We start from the raw sequence: 21,597 nt of genomic DNA on the forward strand, positions 1-21,597 counted from the left end.
GTATGCACTCTGTATGTTTGCCTGGAACTCTCGTCCGTGATGTGGAAAAGACCCTGTCGGCGGCGGTCGCGCGCACTGCGTGAAACCGGCTGCATCTACATCTACATTCATCTACATTTATACTCCGCAAGCCACCCAAAGGTGTGTGGCGGAGGGCACTTTACGTGCCACTGTCATTACCTCCCTTTTCTGTTCCAGTCGCGTATGGTTCGCGAGAAGAACGACCGTCTGAAAGCCTCCGTGTGCGCTCGAATCTCTCTAATTTTACATTCGTGATCTCCTCGGGAGGTATAAGTAGGGGGAAGCAATATATTCGATACCTCATCCAGAAATGCACCCTCTCGAAACCTGGCGAGCAAGCTACACCGCGATGCAGAACGCCTCTCTTGCAGAGTCTGCCACTTGAGTTTGGTAAACATCTCCGTAACGCTATCACGGTTACCAAATAACGCTGTGACGAAACGCGCCGCTCTTCTTTGGATCTTCTCTATCTCATCCATCAACCCGATCTGGTACGGATCCCACACTGATGAGCAATACTCAAGTATAGGTCGAGCGAGTGTTTTGTAAGCCACCTCCTTTGTTGATGGACTACATTTTCTAAGGACTCTCCCAATGAATCTCAACCTGGTGCCCGCCTTACCAACAATTAATTTTATATGATCATTCCACTTCAAATCGTTCCGCACGCATACTCCCAGATATTTTACAGAAGTAACTGCTATCAATGTTTGTTCCGCTATCATATAATCATACAATAAAGGATCCTTCTTTCTATGCATTCGCAATACATTACATTTGTCTATGTTAAGGGTCAGTTGCCACTCCCTGCACCAAGTGCCTATCCGCTGCAGATCTTCCTGCATTTCACTACAATTTTCTAATGATGCAACTTCTCTGTATACTACAGCATCATCCGCGAAAAGCCGCATGGAACTTCCGACACTATCTACTAGGTCATTTACATAGATTGTGAAAAGCAATGGTCCCATAACACTCCCCTGTGACACGCCAGAGGTTACTTTAACGTCTGTAGACGTCACTCCATTGATAACAACATGCTGTGTTCTGTTTTCTAAAAACTCTTCAATCCAGCCTCACAGCTGGTCTGATATTCCGTAGGCTCTTACTTTGTTTATTAGGCGACAGTGCGGAATTGTATCGAACGCCTTCCGGAAGTCAAGGAAAATGGCATCTACCTGGGAGCCTGTATCTAATATTTTCTGGGTCTCATGAACAAATAAAGCGAGTTGGGTCTCAGACGATCGCTGTTTCCGGAATCCATGTCGATTCCTACAGAGTTGATTCTGGGTTTCCAAGAACTACATGATAATCGAGCAAAAAACATGTTCTAAAATTCTACAACAGATCGACGTCAGAAATATAGGTCTATAGTTTTGCGCATCAGCTCGACGACCCTTCTTGAAGATTGGGACTAGCTGTGCTCTTTGCCAATCATTTGGAACCTTCCGTTCCTCTAGAGACTTGCGGTACACGGCTGTTAGAAGGGGGGCAAGTTCTTTCGCGTACTTTGTGTAGAATCGAATTGGTATCCACTCAGGTCCAGTGGACTTTCCTCTGTTGAGTGATTCCAGATGCTTTTCTATTCCTTGGACACTTATTTCGATGTCAGCCATTTTTTTGTTTATGCGAGGATTTAGAGAAGGAACGGCAGTGCGGTCTTCCTCTGTGAAACAGCTTTGGAAAAAGGTGTTTAGTATTTCAGCTTTACGCGTGTCATCCTCTGTTTCAATGCCATCATCATCCCGGAGTGTCTGGATATGCTGTTTCGAGCCACTTACTGATTTAACGTAAGACCAGAACTTCCTAGGATTTTCTGTCAAGTCGGTACATAGAATTTTATTTTCGAATTCACTGAACGCTTCACGCATAGCCGTCCTTACGCTAGCTTTGACATCGTTTAGCTTCTGTTTGTCTGAGAGGTTTTGGCTGCGTTTAAACTTGGAGTGAAGCTCTCTTTGCTTTCACAGTAGTTTCCTAACTTTGTTGTTGAACCACGGTGGGTTTTTCCCGCCCCTCACAGTTTTACTCGGCACGTACCTGTCTAAAGCGCATTTACGATTACCTTGAACTTTTTCCATAAACGCTCAACATTGTCAGTGTCGGAACAGAAATTTTCGTTTTGATTTGTTAGGTAGTCTGAAATCTGCCTTCTATTACTCTTGCTAAACAGATAAACCTTCCTCCCTTTTTTTATATAGTGGCATATGTCGGCACGAATGACACCTGCCGCTTGGGTTCTGAGGCCACCTCCGCTCCTTTCGGCGAATGGCTGATTTGGTAAACGCAGCTAGCATCGCAGCCGCTAAGCTGTCTATTCGCAGCATAGTACTCAGGATTTATCGCAGTCGTCTGGTTTGAGCAGAGTGGAAGTTCTAAACGGGAGGCTCAGACGACTCTGCGACGGTATCGAAAGCGAATTTCTCGACCTCCGCTATCGGGTGCAGAATTGCAGAGTTCCCCTTAATAGGTCAGGCGTGCGTTACACGCAGGAAGCGCCTACTAGGGTAGCGGAGTACGTGTGGCGTGCACACGGGGCTTTTTTACGTTAGAGAAACCCTCCCTTGCGCTCGAAGATGATTTGCCTGATAAATTAGCCACAATGTTCTCACAAAACGTACGTCGTCGCAGATCAGAGATAGAAAAGGTTCTCCGAATTAGTATCCGCTTACTGAAGGTTATAATGCGTAGATGGTATTAGAAACAAAAAGTTAGTTGAAACCCGAAGTTAATGACAACGAAATCCTAAGTTCACATTGGAATATTTGTTGTAAGTATAGGTTAGTTGCCGATGACGGCGGCTTGTTTATTGCAGGAAAGAATTCGATAAAATCTAACGAGGTTACCACACATTCCGATTGCAAATTAATCTGGGTGAAGTTAAATATCACAGATCGATCAAAAATGGTAATCGGATGCTTTTAGAGACCGCCAGGGGTCGGGACCTGTAATGGTAGAGCGCTTCAGATAGAACTTGCAGAATATCGTTAATAATTTTCCCGATCATACCGTTATAACAGGGGGTGACTTCAACTTGCTGGGTATAGTTTGGGACTGTCACCATATCAAACTGGTGTCAGAGAGAGGGATTCGTGTGACATTGTCCGAAAATTATTTTCAGCATGTAGTTAGAGAACCAGTTCGCGAGGGTAACGTCTTAGACCTCCCGGCAACAAAAAGACTTAAATTTATCGAATCAATTAACGTAGAGGAAGGTATCAGTGATCATAAGGCTGTGATAACATCTATAAGAACGGGTCTGACAAACAATGTTAAGAAAAGTAGGAAAATATTTTTGCTTATCTAGAGTGACGGAATACAAATTTCAGGGCATCTGAGCAGTCAGCCTCAAATATTCGGTGATGAGGATGAACATGTGGAAAACGAATGCATGAAATTCAAAGGAATCGTGCAATATTCCCTAGATTAATATGTTCCGACTAACTTGTTAAGGGATGGGAAAGACCCGCCGTGGTTTAATAGCCGTCTTAGAAAACTGCTACATAAACAAAGAGATTCAAGTGAAGTAAAAACCTAGCTGACAAACAAAAGCTTGAATGAAGCGAAAATAAGCGTAAGGAGAGCAATCAGAGAAGCGTTCAATGACTTTGAAAGTAAAACTTTGTCAACCGCTCTAAGGAAAAAGCCGTAAGAGGTTTTGGTCGTATGTAAAATCAGTAAGTGGCTCAAAATCATCTACTTACTCACTCAGTGATCATGCTGGCACCGAAACGGAAGATAACAGCGAGAAGGGCGAAATATTGAATTCGGTCTTCCAAAATTGTTTCACCGCGGAAGGTCATAATACGGTTCCTCCTTCCAATCGTCGTACGAACGTCAGTATGGCAGATACTGAGATAACCGATCGCGGAATAGTAAAACAACTACAATCGCTAAGTAGTGGAAAGGCGTCAGGACCGGATGAGATACCTGTAAGATTCTACGAAGATTATGCGAAAGGACTTGCTGCCTTTCCAGCAATAATTTATCGTAGATCGCTTGAGCAAGGAAGGGTACCTACCGGGTGGAACGAAGCGCTGTCATTCCCGTTTTTAAGAAGGTCCTTAGGACAGGTGCACACAATTATAGATCTACAACGTTGGCATCAATCTGTGGTAGAATTATGGAACATCTTTTATGCTCAAGAATTACGGCGTTTTTGGAGAAGGAATATCTTCTGTATAAAAATCAACATGGATTCCACAAACAGAGATCCTGCGGGACTCAGCTCGCTTCGTCCCTCCATGAAATCCACAGTGCCGTAGACAATGGCGCTCAGGTTGACGCCGTGTTCCTTGACTTCAGGAAGGCATCTGACACCGTCCCGCAATGCTGTTTAGTGAAACAATACGAGCTTATCGAGTATCGGAGCAGACTTGCGACTGGATTCAAGACTTCCTTGCAGACGGAACTCAACACGTCCTTCTTAACGGAACAAAATCGACAGATGTATATGTAATTTCCGGTGTACCCTAAGGAAGTGTGATAGGACCGTTACTGTTTACAGTATAGTACATATAAATGATTTATTAGAAAATGGTTCAAATGGCTCTCCGTGTTCCCCAGGTCATCAGTCCCCTAGAACTTAGAACTACTTAAACCTAACTAACCTAAGGACATCACACACATCCATGCCCGAGGCAGAATTCGAACCTGCGACCGTAGCGGTCGCGCGGTTCCAGACTGTAGCGCCTAGAACCGCTCGGCCACTCGGGCCGGCGGTTTATTAGACGGCGTCGGATGCTCCCCAAGGCTGTTTGCAGATGATGCGGTTGTCTATAACGAAGTAGCAACGCCATAAAATAGTAACGATTTGCAGAATGACCTCCAGAGAATTGATGAATGGTGCAGGCTCTGGTAGCTGACCCTGAACGTAAATAACTGTAACATATTGCGCATACACAGGAAAAGAAATCCACTACTGTGTAGCTACACTACTGATGACAAACCGATGGAAACAGCATCTGCCGTAAAACATTTAGAAGTAACTATCCGGAGCGACCTTAATTGGAATGACCACATGGAACAAATAGCGGGAAAAGCAAATTTCAGATTCAGATTCGTAGGAAGAATTTTAAGGAAATGTAACTCATCCACGAAGGAAGTGGCTTACAAGGAGCTTGTTCGACCGATTCTTGAGTACTGTTAATCTCTCTGGCATCCCTAACGGATAGGGATGGTAGAAAAGATAGAGAAGATAAACGAAGAGTGTCACGTTTCGTCACTGGCAGACGTTAAAAGAAAGGAGTTGTGCTTCACGGAGAGATTTACTATTGAAATTTCGGAAGATCATTTTCCGGGAAGTGTCAGACAACATAGTATATCCACCCACATACGTCTCGCGAAATGACCATGAGGACTAAATTCGAGAAATTAGAACCAGTACAGAGGCTTACCGACAATCATTCTTCGCACGCGCTCTTCGCGAGTGGAACAGGGTTGGTGGGCTCAGTTAGTGGTACAAAAAAGCACCCTCCGCCACACATCATTAGGTGGCTTGCGGAGTATGATGTAGATACGCGACAACTTCACAACGATGATGTGGTGGCGCGCCTTATTGCTGGAAAATAAATTCTGTGTCCACATACTGTTGTAATTGAGGCATTAGCTACTGTTCAAGCATATCCAGGCTCGAATGCGCCAGTTATAGCTAACTCGGCAAAATAGAAAGAACCATAAATCTTCTTACAGCTTACGACGCAAAAAACATTTACCTCAGGCGAGTCCCGTACGTGTTTGATTAAGTGACGTGGTTTCTACTCACCCCATATCCGAACCTTACGCCGATTCACTTTACGGCAGATGTGTATGGTGTCTTCGTCATGGAACACAATTTCATTAAAAAATCATCTGCATTTTGTTAAAAATTGTTACACAAAACTCAGCTCGATTTTCTTTTTCACTTTCTCTCAAAGCTTCAGCAGCTAAAATTTGTACCGTCTGAATGACAGGCGTTTCCGTAAAACCTTCCACTATGTAACACTAGGCATATTCAACTCTAAGCTGGCACATCTCGTTGACTTACCCGGACAACTAATGTAAGACTGCCGAACTTGTTCAACTGCTGTCTCACAGACTTCTGGCGGACCCAGCCAGTTTCGGTGAAAGTATTGTACCAATTAGTAACAGTTTTTCTCAGAGATGGTGGCTTGCGGTTTTTAGTCCTGAATTGTCTCTAAACTCTAATAGCGGATTTGGGTTCATGAAACCGCGAACAACACCGTACGTGCCCTCCACCGTTATACACTGAAGCGCTAAAGAAACTGTTACAGGCATGCGTATTCAAATGCAGAGATTTGTAATACGGGGCTGCTGTAGGCAACGCCTACATAAGACAACAAGTGTCTGGCACAGTTGTTAGATCGGTTACTGGTGCTACAACGGCAGGTTATCAAGATTTAAGTGAGTTTGAACGAGGTGTTACAGTCGGTGCACGAGCGATGGGACACAGCATCTCCGAGATAGCGATGAAGGGGGATTTTCCCGTACGACAATTTCACGAGTATACCATGAATATCAGGAATCCGTTAAAATATCAAATGTCCGACATCGCTGCGGCCGGAAAAAAATCCTGCAAGAACGGGACCAGCGACGACTAAAGAGAATCGTTCAACGTGAAAGAAGTGCAACCCTTTCGCAAATTGCTGCAGATTTCAATGCTGGGCCATAGACAAACGTCAGCGTGCGAGCCATTCAACGAAATATCATCGATATGGGCTTTCGGACCCGAAGGCCCACTCGTGTACCCTTGATGACAGCACGACACGATGCCTTACACCTCGCCTGGGCCCGTCAACACCGACATTGGACTGTTGATGGCTTCAAACATGTTGCCTGGTCGGACGAGTCTCGTTTCAAATTGTATCGAGCGGATGGACGTGTCCGGGTATGGAGACAACCTCATGAATACATGGACCCTGCATGTCAGCAGGGGACTGTTCAAACTGGTGGAGACTCTGTAATGGTGTGGGGCATGTGCAGTTGGGGTGATATGGGATCCGTAATACGCCTAGATACGACTCTGACAGGTGACGCGTACGTAAGTATGCTGTCTGATCACCTGCATCCATTCATGTCCATTGTGCCTTCCAGTGGACTTTCCTGCAGGAGAATGCGACGCCCCACACGTCCAGAATTGCTACACAGTGGCTCCAGGAACACTGGAGTTTCTGAGTTTAAACACTTCCGCTGGCCACCAACTTCCCAGACATGAACATTACTGAGCATACCTACGATGCCTTTCAATGTGCTTTACAGAAGAGATCTCCACCTCCTCGTTCTTTTACGGATTTGTGGACAGCCCTGCAGGATTCATGGTGTCAGTTCCCTCCAGCACAACTTCAGACTTAGTCGACTCCAAGCCACGTCGTGTTGCGGCACTTCTGCTGCTCGCGGGGGCCCTACACGATATTAGGCTGGTGTACCAATTTCTTTGGCTCTTCAGTGTATGTAAATCAGTGCCACAGGAGAACCTACAGCTACACAAAGTTATGTGCATCTCTATTATAAAGTGTACATAACGTAAATAGCCTTAGTGTTATCTTTTTGTAGAAGTCTGTCCTTATTAGCCAACTCTACTACCGAAAAATAAAACAGTTTTCTTCATTTCTTTTTTAGACAACTGAAGATGCCAAAATTAATTATGTGAAACATGTGTTCAGTTTTAAAAGACGAGTATAAGTTAGTCTTGTCTGCAAGATGAACAGCATCCGTGAGGTGACCAAAGACAGTAGTGGCAGATCGCCAAGATATTCTAACTATAATCACCTTTGGGACGGTACCTATCATTCTGACATAGTTTTCCAGAGTATACAATAAATTAGTGAACTAAAATAGCATATGAATGTTAACATACTGTGCGCCCCACCAAAAATTTATCCCTGATAGTCGCAGACAGTATTCTGACGATGAAGCCATTCGAGAACGCCGATTGATTGCGTTGTAAATGTAAATGTTGAATGTAGGTGACTGTTATGAGTACGTGCGTATTTCTAGTGCTGTGTTGTCGATGATGGTGAGAGAGATAGAAAGGGAAGCTGGAAACGAAGTGATCCGCCGAGCTCCACGCTCCTATGTGCGAGGAAATTTGAGATTCAAACCACAACTTTGGCGTCGAGTCTGGTAATCAGGAACTACACGCCGTCACTTCTCTTTCCAATAGTGGCCAAATGCTGGCGATGAAAACTTCTTCCACCACTAGGATTCTAACTGGCCATCTCTTAGTCGCGTGCCATTACACAAGCATGTGTAAATGTTTTTTTCACATAACTTGTTACTGAATCTGTACAAGGTAACTCTATTATTATAAAATTACTTTGTTGTGCATAACTGTTGAAATAAAGTTAAATCAAGATTAGTAATCTACGTACTCGGCTACAGAGGTGGGTAGTGCTCAGATGGAGCATCAGAGCCAGGATATCGTCAAGGATTGTCACAGGGCCGCGCCGGATTAGCCGAGCGGTCTCAGGCGCTGCAGTCATGGACTGTGGGGCTGGTCCCGGCGGAGGTTCGAGTCCTCGCTCGGGCATGGTTGTGTGTGTTTGTCCTTAGGATAATTTAGGTTAAGTAGTGTGTAAGCTTAGGGACTGATGACCTTAGCAGTTAAGTCCCATAAGATTCCACACACATGTGAACATTTTTTTTTTTATTGTCACAGGGGAAGTGTGATAACACCGCTCTTGTTCCCTATATACGTAAACGATCTTGTAATACACGAATGCAGTATTAGTTGTGTGCTGCTTGGTACAGTCACGTCGTTTACTTACCTTGACGAGAAGTTGCAAAGCGATCTGAAACAAAACGAGGACGTAAGGTCGGATGTAGAAGGCGAATGGTCGTCTTCAATTTATTGCGAACGTTCTAGGAAAAGGCAGCTCATTCGTAAAGGAGACCGCCTACAGAACGCATGTGCCACCCGTTCCTAAGTGTTGCTCGAGTGTTTGGGATCTCCACCAAGTCTGATTAAAGGAAGACACGGAAGCAGTTCAGAGACGTACTGCTAGATTTTCCAACGGTGGTGTTACGCGAGTGTTACGGCGACGCTCCCTGAACTTATACGGAAATCTCTGAAGGGAAGAGACATTCTTTTCGCGAAAATATATCGAGAAAGTTCAGAGAGCCGGCATTAGCGACACTCTGCAGGGCGGTTTTACTGCCACCGACGTACATCTCATGTAATGACCGCAAAGACTAATAACAGAAATTAGGGCTATTACGGAGACAAAGAGACAGTCGTTTTCCTCCTCTCCATTTGAGGAACAGCAAAGGGAAAGAGTAACAGCGGTAAAAAAAAATTGATCTGAGGTCATCAGTCCCCTAGTCATAGAACTACTTAAACCTAACTAACATAAGGACATCACACACATCCATTCTCGAGGCAGGATTCGAACCTGCGACCGTAGCAGCAGCGCGGTTCCGGATTGAAGCGCCTAGAACTGCTCGACCACAATGGCCGGCTCACAGTGGTAAAAGATACCCTCTACCACGCACCCTCTACCACGCTTTGCAACTTCTCGCCAAGGTAAGTAAACGACGTGACTGTACCAAGCAGCACACAGCTAATACTGCATTCGTGTAGACCGCTCGGCTAATCCCGCGCGGCCCTGTGACAATCCTTGACGATATCCTGGCTCTGACATGTGCAGTATGTATGTAGATGCAAATGTAGGTGAAGAAATAGCCGATATATTGTGAGCTAACGCCGGGCTACACGGACACAGAAACAGTGAGATGAAGAAAGATACGGTGCAATTAGCCGTTTTCGCTGACATTATTGATTTCCCAGAGTTACTTACAAGGGAATTGCGCCTACTCGTCGTTACCGATATCCCCCAAATTTGTGGTATATGCAGGATTTGGCCAGAAATAAAAGCGACAGAGGTAGCGGTTCCAGATGGGAAAGCATTTGGGAAGAATGGCATTTTTTGCACTTGTCAGGCGGAACATGGGCCATTTATGTTACCGTAACATCCAAGCAGCTTTTGCCGCACCGGGCGACGGCACGGCAGCTGAGCGTGCGTGTTCGGTCAGAGCGTAAGCCGTCTTCTGTAATAAAACAAAAACTGAGTTAATGGAACGACGATGAACTTGAACAAGCGTCATGGGACGTCCGCCCGAAAAATAAAACGAACGATAATACGAGGGTCGTGGTGTCGAATCCATGTGCAGCAGCTTCTTTTTAATTTTAAATTTTTACATTACTTGCACTGCAAATAATTCGAAACAGTGGTCATTTATTTATTACTTCTTTGCTACTAACTCTATGCGCAACATATTTCGCAGACAGTATCCACATACGCCGCTGAATGTACCTACACAAATATACAGTATCGTTGTACACTCTTTGACATAAAACTCGACCGGCGGCCGGCCGCTGCAGAGGCTAAGTCCGCGCCGATCGTGACATGGGACAAATAAACTGGCCACCTCGCTAATTCTTTAAGTCCGGCAATCTGCACAATCTGGCAACACTGTAGACTGTGGCACTTCCTGGAGGAAGTCTTGTCCCATATAAGAGAAACCATACGCTGTTTACGCCTCTGGTATAGCGGTACCGTGCGTTGTTTGTGTCTACTATGTCCGTGGACCGAAACTAGCCGGCGCAAAAAAAAATTTATAGCCTCTTCCAACTGAACGCTGAAGACACGAATGTAATGGTAATGCAGATTCAATCTATTTCACTTTCTATCACACCGACAACAAACTTTTATCCAGCAACCATTTTGCGGCAGATTTCTTGCAGAGTGTCTTCCTCTGGACGTCACATGCGGCAAAGCTCCGGGATCTATTTGCTGGCTACTGGCAGCGGCCGTGGCGACAGCAGCGGCGCAGCACTCCCCCGTTCTTTATCGAAAGCACCTGCTTCCGCTCATCGCTTTTGATAATTTAAAACGCTTTATTATTATTAAATGTTGCTCGATAGAAGATTTCTACGATTTCCATTCGCGCTCTAAAGCAACATAGACCGACGCCCTGGTTAGTAGATGGGTACTGTATTACATTCAAAAATGTTCAAATGTGTGTGAAATCTTATGGGACTTAACTGCTAAGGTCATCAGTCCCTAAGCTTACACACTACTTAATCTAAATTATCCTAAGGACGAACACACACACCCATGCCCGAGGGAGGACCCGAACCTCCGCCGGGACCAGCCGCACAGTCCGTGACTGTATTACATTTATTGGCAAGAGTTGCGTATGGTCCGAAATTAATTTGACAGACTTGGACGAAATTAAACCACCTCACTGCACTCGATGAATTTATAAATGCTTCATATCTCTTTCTTTTCCTTTCAAAGTCCATTATTTGTGCAACTAATGGCTAATATTTGGATGTTTTCGTTAAGCCAGAGTGAGCGTCTGTGGTGTAAAGCGTATTTCAGTTTTTGTTTCATTCCTTATGGTAAGTCTATGCGATACCTTGCAATGCATGCTCTGTAGCAGTGCAGGAACGCTGCACATTTGGAGTTCCATGTATGGATTCAGGAAGTATTTAACGTTCATCTGAAGTGATAGTTAAGGTCATCAGATTTAAACCAGAAAAAGTTATCGTTTTTGAGGTTTCATAGAATGGAAAGGAATTGCTAACGCCGGTGTCAGCAGACGTCTACAGTTAAATGCTATTGCAAAATTTAGAAGAGAGGAACTATATTTATCTACATGGTCACTTCATAAACAACCTCCTGACATGTTAGACCTATATGACGAACAAAGCTCAAATTCGAATCGTTGACAGTAGATTTGAATCTTTTCGGAAACTATTTTACAGTGAAGCACCTTGGCATTTGCAAAACAGACATTCATGATATTAACGTAATTTACTAAGTCGAAATTGCAAGAAGATTGATGTGTAAAGGCATTCTTCATATTTAGCAGTTTGCAACTCCATTAGTTAAAATGGAAAATAAAACGTCGTGTTCAGCGGCCTTCACCGAGATTGGAACTGCCATTTCATATAGCACCAGCATCGCAACGCATAAGGGAATCGCTGAGCTAACGACACACTGGCGGCAACAGCAGGACTACAGTCATTGCGATATTGCCTGAGTCTCGAAACGCAACATTAAACACACAAACAGGTGTTACTTATGTGAAGAATGCCGTTCTTGGAGTCCAGAAATTAAATATACTTTCTAAATGTCTCATCTTACAGTGGATTATATCGTATGAGTCTTCGATGTGTAAAGCGAATTCCAAGTGAATTTAGCGACGTAATGCCGGGCTACACCCGGATGTAAATGCACTCTCACTGTGTTGACAAATACTTGCTACGACGCTGCCAATTCTCAGCTCTCTTACGAGGCAACTCTTTAGAGAAATGCTTGTCGTGATTGTCCGATACGGTTCTTCAGAGGGGAGACGCGGGCGCACGTTTGGTTTTTTTGCGGCGTACTCCCCTTATAGTTTCTGACGTCGCCCTGTGGGCTATGTATACATTTGAGGCATTCAATTATCATTAACCCAAAATGAATTAAGTTTTAGCTTCCGGCGTGGAAGAAGGCTGTTGACGCCGACATTATATCATTACAACGCAGGGAAAGCAAAACGGATGATTCAGTGTTTCTCATTCAGCACAAAGCAAGTGAGATAATTTTCCGTAACGTTCATAATCATCTCAAAATACAAACGAAGTAAAAATACATCGAAAGCTTATTTTAATTGAATATAATGTAAGATATCAAACACTTTGCACCTCGATGTCGAATGTGTCCACGTGCAATCTTTTTCAGCATACATATAGAATGTCATGATTCCCATGAGTCTTAATAAATATGGTAGTAGGGATGGGAGCAAGAAGAGACGCAGTCAACAAATATTCTATTCCACATGGAATTCATTTTATTTGAGATTTAAGAAGAAGTAATGCGGGATATTACTTTCGTTAACACGAAAGATGTGCCGCACATATGGACAACGAGGAAGTCTGTTTCTGCACACGTTTCCTCCTTGAAATGTGTATGCTCTATTATATACTAAGTAGCCTGATCAATGTTTCCGTGATGTTATTCTCTTGTTTGGACCCTAAACGATGAACAGATTTCAAATGCATGTCTCTGCATGAAAGTAGTTGTTCGAACCCTTCCTGAGTTTTTTTTTGTGTATTTGCTTGGAATTCATGATGCAGACCGCTGTGCCCCTCCCCATCGAGGGTTAGGTCTCCAAACTAAACCGTTTTTTATCCACTGGCATAATTTATTCAGACAGCATCAGCACAAGACATCAAACAAAGCCTTCCATTTACAGATGCAACACTCTAACCAGCAGCTGACCCAAGAGTAATTCACGGTCATGGTCCGAAATGAGCAGCTCTCTGCTACTGTGGCATAGTCTGTACTACATTTTTGATGCCGCAGCACCAGTTGATCTGGTAACACTGTTAAATCAACAGGAGTAGTTGCAGAGTTGTGCTAGCGTATCTGTCCTCCTATTGACATCTTCATGTATCTCACTTCTCCTGAAGCGTTGATCACGAGGTGCCGAAGTAAATGAGTATTCTGCATGACGTAACATTCATTATTCCCTTATTTCATAGCAACTCTTCATGTGCATCGATACCAAATAGGGATGTGAAAACTCTTGCTTGTGAATGACAATTTATTTATTTATTTATTTATTTATTTATTGTTCCGTGGGACCACATTTAGGAGAAGTCTCCATGGTCATGGAACGAGTCAATACATGAAATTATAACACGATTGTAGAAACACATAAAATGAAACAAGTCGTTAGTTTAAATAAAGAAAATCAAGAATGTAACACTGGAATTTGCTTAATTTTTTATCTCTTCCAGGAGCTCCTCGACAGAATAGAAGGAGTGAGCCATGAGGAAACTCTTCAGTTCAGACTTAAAAGTGTTTGGGCTACTGCTAAGATTTTTGAGTTCTTGTGGTAGCTTATTGAAAATGGATGCAGCAGAATACTGCACTCCTTTCTGCACAAGAGTCAAGGAAGTGCATTCCACATGCAGATTTGATTTCTGCCTAGTATTAACTGAGTGAAAGCTGCTAACTCTTGGGAATAAGCTAATATTGCTAACAACAAACGACATTAAAGAAAATACATACTGTGAGGGCAATGTCAAAATTCCCAGACTATTGAATAGGGGTCGACAAGAGGTTTTCGAACTTACACCATACATAGCTCGAACAGCCCGTTTTTGAGCCAAAAATACCCTTTTTGAATCAGAAGAATTACCCCAAAAAATAATACCATATGACATAAGCGTATGAAAATATGCGAAGTATACTACTTTTCGTGTTGAAATGTCACTTATTTCAGATACTGTTCTAATGGTAAATAAAGCGGCATTTAGTTTCTGAACAAGATCCTGAACATGGGCTTTCCACAACAGCTTACTATCTATCCGTACGCCTAGGAACTTGAACTGTTCCGTCTCGCTTATAACATGCCCATTCTGTCTGATTAAAATGTCAGTTCTTGTTGAATTGTGGGTTAGAAACTGTAAAAACTGAGTCTTACTGTGATTTAGCATCAAATTATTTTCCACAAGCCACGAACTTACTTCATGAACTACATTATTTGATAATGTTTCAATATTACACACAAGATCCTTCACTACCAAGGTGGTGTCATCAGCAAACAGAAATATTTTTGAATCACCTGTAATACTAGAAGGCATATCATTTACATAAATAAGGAACAGCAGTGGTCCCAGCACCGACCCTTGGGGAACGCCCCATTTAACAGTGCCCCATTGGGACTGAACATCATTACCACTCTCAATATTGCGGAGGATTACCTTCTGCTTTCTGTTCTTAAAGTAGGAGGCGAACCAATTGTAAGCTACTCCCCTTACTCCATAATGTTCCAACTTCTGCAGTAATATTTTGTGGTCAACACAGTCAAAAGCCTTCGTTAAATCAAAGAAAACACCTAACGTTCTCAACCTTTTATTTAATCCGTCCAAAACCTCACAGAGAAAAGAGAATATAGCATTTTCAGTTGTTAAGCCATTTCTAAAACCAAACTGAACATTTGACAGCAAATTATGTGAATTTAAATGCTGCAGTAACCTTGTATATACAAGCCTCTCGATAACTTTAGCAAACACCGATGGCATAGAAATAGGTCTATAATTGTCAACATTATCCCTGTCTCCCTTTTTATAAAGTGGCTTCACTACCGAGTACTTTAATCGGTCAGGAAACCGACCACTGCTAAAGGAAAAGTTACAGATATGGCTAAGTACTGAGCTAATATACGTGGAACAATACTTCAGTATTCTGCTAGATACCCCGTCATATCCATGATAATCGTAACAAGAACAAGCAAGTAAAGAATGAAGTTTATTGCAATGGAGAACGAGAATAGCTGTGAAAATAAAAATCTGTAAAAATAGGCTGATCGTTGAGCTAGCACAATGCAAATATCTTCTTAGCATTTTGTTACTGAATTTAGTTCTGGATGTTTGCAGAGAAAACGGAAAATTCGCTACTTTTCGCTAGTATAATACAATGTGAACCAGCAACTACCCTTTTCTTAGAACACGACTCAAGCAAGTCCCCAAGTAGCTACCAAGGTACTGATGCATTCTGCTCCCTGACATTGTTCTGATGACGGTTAATGTAGATAGTTCTGATTATGAAATACAAAACATATTGCAGGTTAGTTCCTAGGGTCGTAATATTAAATTTGCGTCGTAGATGGCACTTGAACATGACGACTAACCAGATGACTCATCAACATAAAAAGACAATATTATGACAATTTAGCAGGATTACTCAACATGAATTCTGAAATTGGGTGACTGACCGCAAAGGTGCTAAACGTCGTCAAGAAAATACGAAGTCTCAATCGCACTAATAATATGAAGATCGTCTTCGACAGCTCGCCACTTTCACATTGCTATCTCGAGTCCACTCCAGACAGCCCTCGGTGGAGCTGCACTAAGTTGCCGATGTAACTGAAGGCCTTCACACCGACAACAGACCACAGATTGAAAAATACAAGCGAATTCTCTTGCAGCGTAAGCTTATTTTAACTAAACCTCAAATGATTGTCCTATTTAAAAAAGTAAAATGTTACACACTTTTGACGTCAAACGGACATTATCTACGCTCTGTCTTGTGTCCTACTCATCTATATTATCAGGTGTACTGTCAAAATGATTAGATATAATGGTTGCTAATGTAATGCGTTGATACCAGATGGTGGGTTCACAACAATATTGATGAAAAAATAAAACACAAGTTCGCAAAAGTGCAGTTGTGCATTTTCGTACGTTTTCACCTCCAGATCTACCACAAATAATGCATACTAACAAACTTGGTCACTGTCACTGTAATTTTTGCCCTCTTATTTCAGACCGAGTTGATGAACAAAGTAAAATTTGTGACTCTCATAGATGCTTCGAATCTGTTGAGTAATTTTATCAGTAATTTTGATGTGACTTAAGATTAGTGAGGTCTACAATCATGGCAACTCCTGCCAGTTTGCTAGAACACACATTTGACAGGTAGCATCTAATTTAAAATTTACCGAAAGGAATTGATAAGACACATATTTGGAGCAAACCTGGCACTGCTCTCGGAGGCAACTACCGTTTTATAAAGTCACTACTTTGCAACTATGATGCCAAGGAATTCCTGCATAAACTCACTCATTGCCATAATCGCGGCTGCAGTAGATAACTGATAACTCACAATGTGAAGGATGAGACAAGGGATAGATTCTGCATGAAATGACCTTGTACTCACAAAATATTACTAACTCAATAAGATATCATCAGAGGGAATATTCACTGTATTTCATACAGATGACAAGAAAATGTCAGGCGAATTTAGCAGGATAAATCAGTCCCACAGCTGCAAATCATTATTATGCCAACAGGGTTCCCAAATGATGTCTACAACGTTGCAGTCTGGACCACGCTGACAGCATGAAGAACGTGGTCTCGTAGCCTGAATATTTCATGATAGGATCCAGACATCCAATCTACCGCGAGAGAGTCTGCTCTCCAAATTTTAGATATGTGGTGTGGCCATGTGCCTACAATTTAGTAATAACCCTCTGACTGTTATTCCCATTTATGTGATTCGGATGACGAGAAAGCTCTACCATGGGTTATCTATATGTCTACTGAAAGCAAGCGACATAACATAATAGCAGGAAGCCTGTCATATACTTTCAGATAAGGTTTCCTGAGCGTCAGATATATATGATATTAGCATCCTTACCCCATCAAAAAGGATTTCTTGTTATTGAATTTTACATACATTTTACTACTGAAGGCCTCAGGTTTCTTGCTTCCCACATAGCAAACATTGGCTACCAGTCTCGCTGTCGCATGTCATAAGCTAATTCCTTCAGCATCGTCTGGTTTAACTTCGACTACAGTTCGTTATCCTTAAACATATGCCTTTACTTCAAAAACTACAAGTATCATCTCTAGGTAATGTTCACTGCGGGATTACTCAAGAAGCTTTCCGAATAGAAGCGAAAATCGTTTAGCGGATGAGAATTTTATTTCGTGGTACACCTCATAACGAAAGAAACAAAGTAACAGTAAGAGCAGCAGGCTCATCATATCGAGCGTGGGCACCGGCAACACAACGCCCTGAATTTGGCCATATTCCTCCGAATGTACTTCCTGATAGCCCAAAGGCGCTGTACTTCAAAAATATCAGCCTATTCGCACGGGAATTACTATCCACATGTAATTGCTAGAATATCTTGCTACGTCGGGTATCAGGTATCTGTTATCAGACGCTCGATCTGAGCTGTTGATTTTTATTGAACAAACCTGCTGTGTTTAGGAAATTGATCAGAGCAACTGGATGAGTTTATTATTTTGATGTAATGTATGAAATTCCACACTGTGAAAAAATTCGACAACTTCATTGGCTGTGTAGTCTAAGCTACAGGTTTATAAATTATTCGGAGGATTCCACATTGCAAAATCCTTTGCTGATAGCTGTTGACAACAACGTACATTGACAAGGGGAGGGTGCTGGGACGGGGATCAGAATATAGTTTAAGGCGTTAGTTGTAAGACGCAGGTAGGACTTCTTTCAGAATATGCCGTCCTCCTATGCTTTGGTAATGATGAGGTGGGGTGTAAGTTGTTCAATACAGTGCAGCAGTCTGTTGAACTGTTGGACTCTGTTGCCTGGGTGTAAAGCTAATATGCTTCGCTTATTCAAAACGATTGCTAGCCTTCACTATACAATTCTCTTTTCTATCTTTCCACTGACAAAGAAATCTGTTTTACAGCGAGATATTCTTTACGGACTTTACACGTGCTCGTTCGCTCAATGTGTTGCATTTACCGAAGGAGACCGCGGCCGCTGACGTCGCCTCTTCACACCTCGTGTCAACGCGGCCCGCGCTCGGAGTAAACGCCTACAGTTGAGATAAACAGCTGATTTCATGAATGTTAGTGAAATAAGTCATCCCTTCATATTAGTGAGAACTAAATACCACTACGAGTACGTATCTTTATGTAATGCTCATTGCTCAAGAACAATTCGTGTATGCAGCGTTGCTGTTATGACTAAGATCATAAAATTTGTAAATCGTAACCCAATTCATGTATTTGCATGCGCTTACGGAATATTAAACATGAAAACAATTTGTTTCTTTGTCATATAATTTTTATCAAGGCAATGCAGGCAGTTGTCAGCTGATATCCAAATTGAATGTAAAGGAGGAATAGAGAAAAAGATTTACGAGAAACAAATCTCGTGAACAACTGTGTACTATCTTGGAAATGTGCTGATGCGGCTATCTCACAATTTCAAAGGAAGAGAAAACCCTCCTGTCCACTTTCCGAGGACGATATTTCCTGACAGAAAGCAAGCTTCAGGTTGAGACACCAGGAACCACAAACTGCGTCACCGGTGCGTTCACTCTCCGATTGCTATCCCCGTCATCAGACACTTCCCATGTCAGGGAGGCTGGCATAAACGAGCGCGAACGACCTGGGATTAGGTGATACAGACCTCGCATCTCCTGTTTGACAGATGTGTTATCATTCACCCATGCCAGGAGGTGAGGAAATACACTTACGAAACGTTGAACATATTTTAATTTTACATGTGGACATTACTGCGCAATTATATTCTAAGTTTCGAGAAGTGACCTGGAGAGAAAGAGTGTATACCTTGGGGATATCTAATAGTTCATGATTGTAATGTTAGTAAAGTACTGTAAAGTATATTTAATCTTATGCTTAACTTTAAAAGAAAAATCAGCCAAGGCATTCAACAGTGAAAAGTACAGCATGCCTCCGAGAAACATATGAATGTCGTACAATTTTAATAAAAGGAAATATAGATAGGTTTATTGGGGCAGGCCTATTAGGGAACAAAATAAGAATAACTAAATCAATTACAGGTTTGTATGTGCTGCTAGTTAAAAGAGAACAAATGAACCGATAAAGAAATAATTCCTTCATTGGAGTAGGAATGGTTCGAAATGGAGGGTATAATTTTACTATTATAAAAAACTAGCCTGGACTTAGTTGATTGTTACCAATTTTTGAATACATTAGTGCCCAATAACAAATACAATTGGAATAAAATAGGAATATAAAGTCTGGAAATGAGTATGGACGTCCTTTGTCTACATATCTGCTTCGAATACAGGGTATTAAAAACAAGTAATCCACATTTCGAGAGCTGATAGAATGAACAGAAACAAGACAACATATCCACTAAACAAGAGAAATGAGTCTGAAATCAATATCTTAAGAGCAATGAGCACTTTTTCACTTTTACTACTGTGAAACACATCTGTTGTTCTACTTAAAACACTTCTCTTGTACTGAGGAAGTGCGTGTAGCTCCTACAATATGCAGGTTGTCTTCTTTTAGTCCATACTACCGACTCGCAAAGTATGGAATACCACTTTCAAAAATGGTTCAAATGGCTCTGAGCACTATGGGACTTAACATCTGAGGTCATCAGTCCCCTAGAACTATTTAAACCTAACTAACCTAAGGACATCACACACATCCATGCCCGAGGCAGGATTCGAACCTGTGACCGTAGCGGTCGCGAATACCACTTTCCTTAACACCGTATACAAACAACGGAACAGGAAATATTAACAGTTAAATTCATTTGTTAACAATTTCATAATAGTTCCAGATTTAGACAGAATAAACAACATTTTGCAGGCATTATCCGAAAATCGAGAAAAGAATAACACTGGAATGTGAGAACAACAACAAATGGTAATGGCAATGAGAAAAAGTAATAAACATACTAACACAGCAATAAAAACTGATGGCATTAAAAGTACAGCACTTCAGGACCAGAATGAGAGAGATATAGAAGCTTAAAAAGAGTAAAGCGAAGAACAGCGATAGCAAACCATTTATGTTTACGAATAATATTCTTTGAAGTAAACATACAAGTGATAGAAATATAGAAACACACTGCAAAAGGGATGATGTGGAGCACTCTTTTCTTTGGAAGTGGAAGATGGGATCTGAAAAATAAAGTATGGTCCGCCTACAGGTCACAGGATACTGAATGTAGCGGAAAATGACCAAAACAAGGCAGAAGGAGATAGAAACGAATCGCAGAGTCGTATAAGAATTAACTGTGGAGAGAAGCCTAAGAAGAGAAAATGTAATGGCTGGAAGCGTTGTCCTCGTGGGCGATACACCAAACGCTAAAAACATTTGCGTGTTAATGTAAATATTCACAAATTCAAGGGTCACATTTATTTATCAGATGAGGGATGAACTACTAAAATCATGATATAGGGAACTGTTTATATTTATTATTTTGTGCCTACTACAAATGTAAGGTCACTAGCAGCATAAACTGATAACTTTATGGAGAAAATTTCGTGTCTCACTTGAACAGGGGCGTCGCTACAGGAAGAAAATATTTTATCATCCGAAAAGATTACTTCAGTCAAAGTCGACGTATTCTGCTGAAAAAGCCATGCGGTCAGGCCTCTGATAATCAGTTAATTGCTGCTTTATAACAGCTCTCCGACAATACAATCCGACGTCTTTCAGTCTCCTCGTAACAGTCTTTCCGCTGCCGGGAAACTGAGATAGCTCTTTCAGGGCACGGCTACTGAGGAATGGATTAGCACGTATATTCGCCAAAACACGTTGATCATCTGCTGCGGTAGACACACGAAGCCGTCCACTTCCTCTTTTCCGCCCTATATAGCCCCTTTCCTTGTATCCTTTCCACCAGCGTCTAGCTGTTCTTGCCGGTACTCCACACTGTTCTCTCAGGAATAGCTGCCATGCACAATCAGTGCAATCAAACGCACCCAGGTCTCTCGATTCCACTGCGACTGCATTGCGACAATTGCCGTTGTGACGCTACTACGCTTTTTATAAAGACAACCATTTACAACTCAGTGGAGAAAGGAAGACTGACAAAATGAAAGAATATCTTTTTTCAGTTATCTGTCACACACAAATATAAACTTCGTTAAAATGGTTTGTTAAGGTTCACTATTAAGAAAGAAACGACAGTCATTAGGCAGGATATTAAACGAAGGCTTTGTTTGATACACTTATGCTGATGCTGTCAGAATAAATTATGCCAGTGGATAAAAAACGGTTTAGTTTGGAGACCTAACCCT

Source organism: Schistocerca americana, chromosome 7, assembly GCF_021461395.2.
Source record: "Schistocerca americana isolate TAMUIC-IGC-003095 chromosome 7, iqSchAmer2.1, whole genome shotgun sequence".
Lineage (NCBI taxonomy): Eukaryota > Metazoa > Arthropoda > Insecta > Orthoptera > Acrididae > Schistocerca > Schistocerca americana.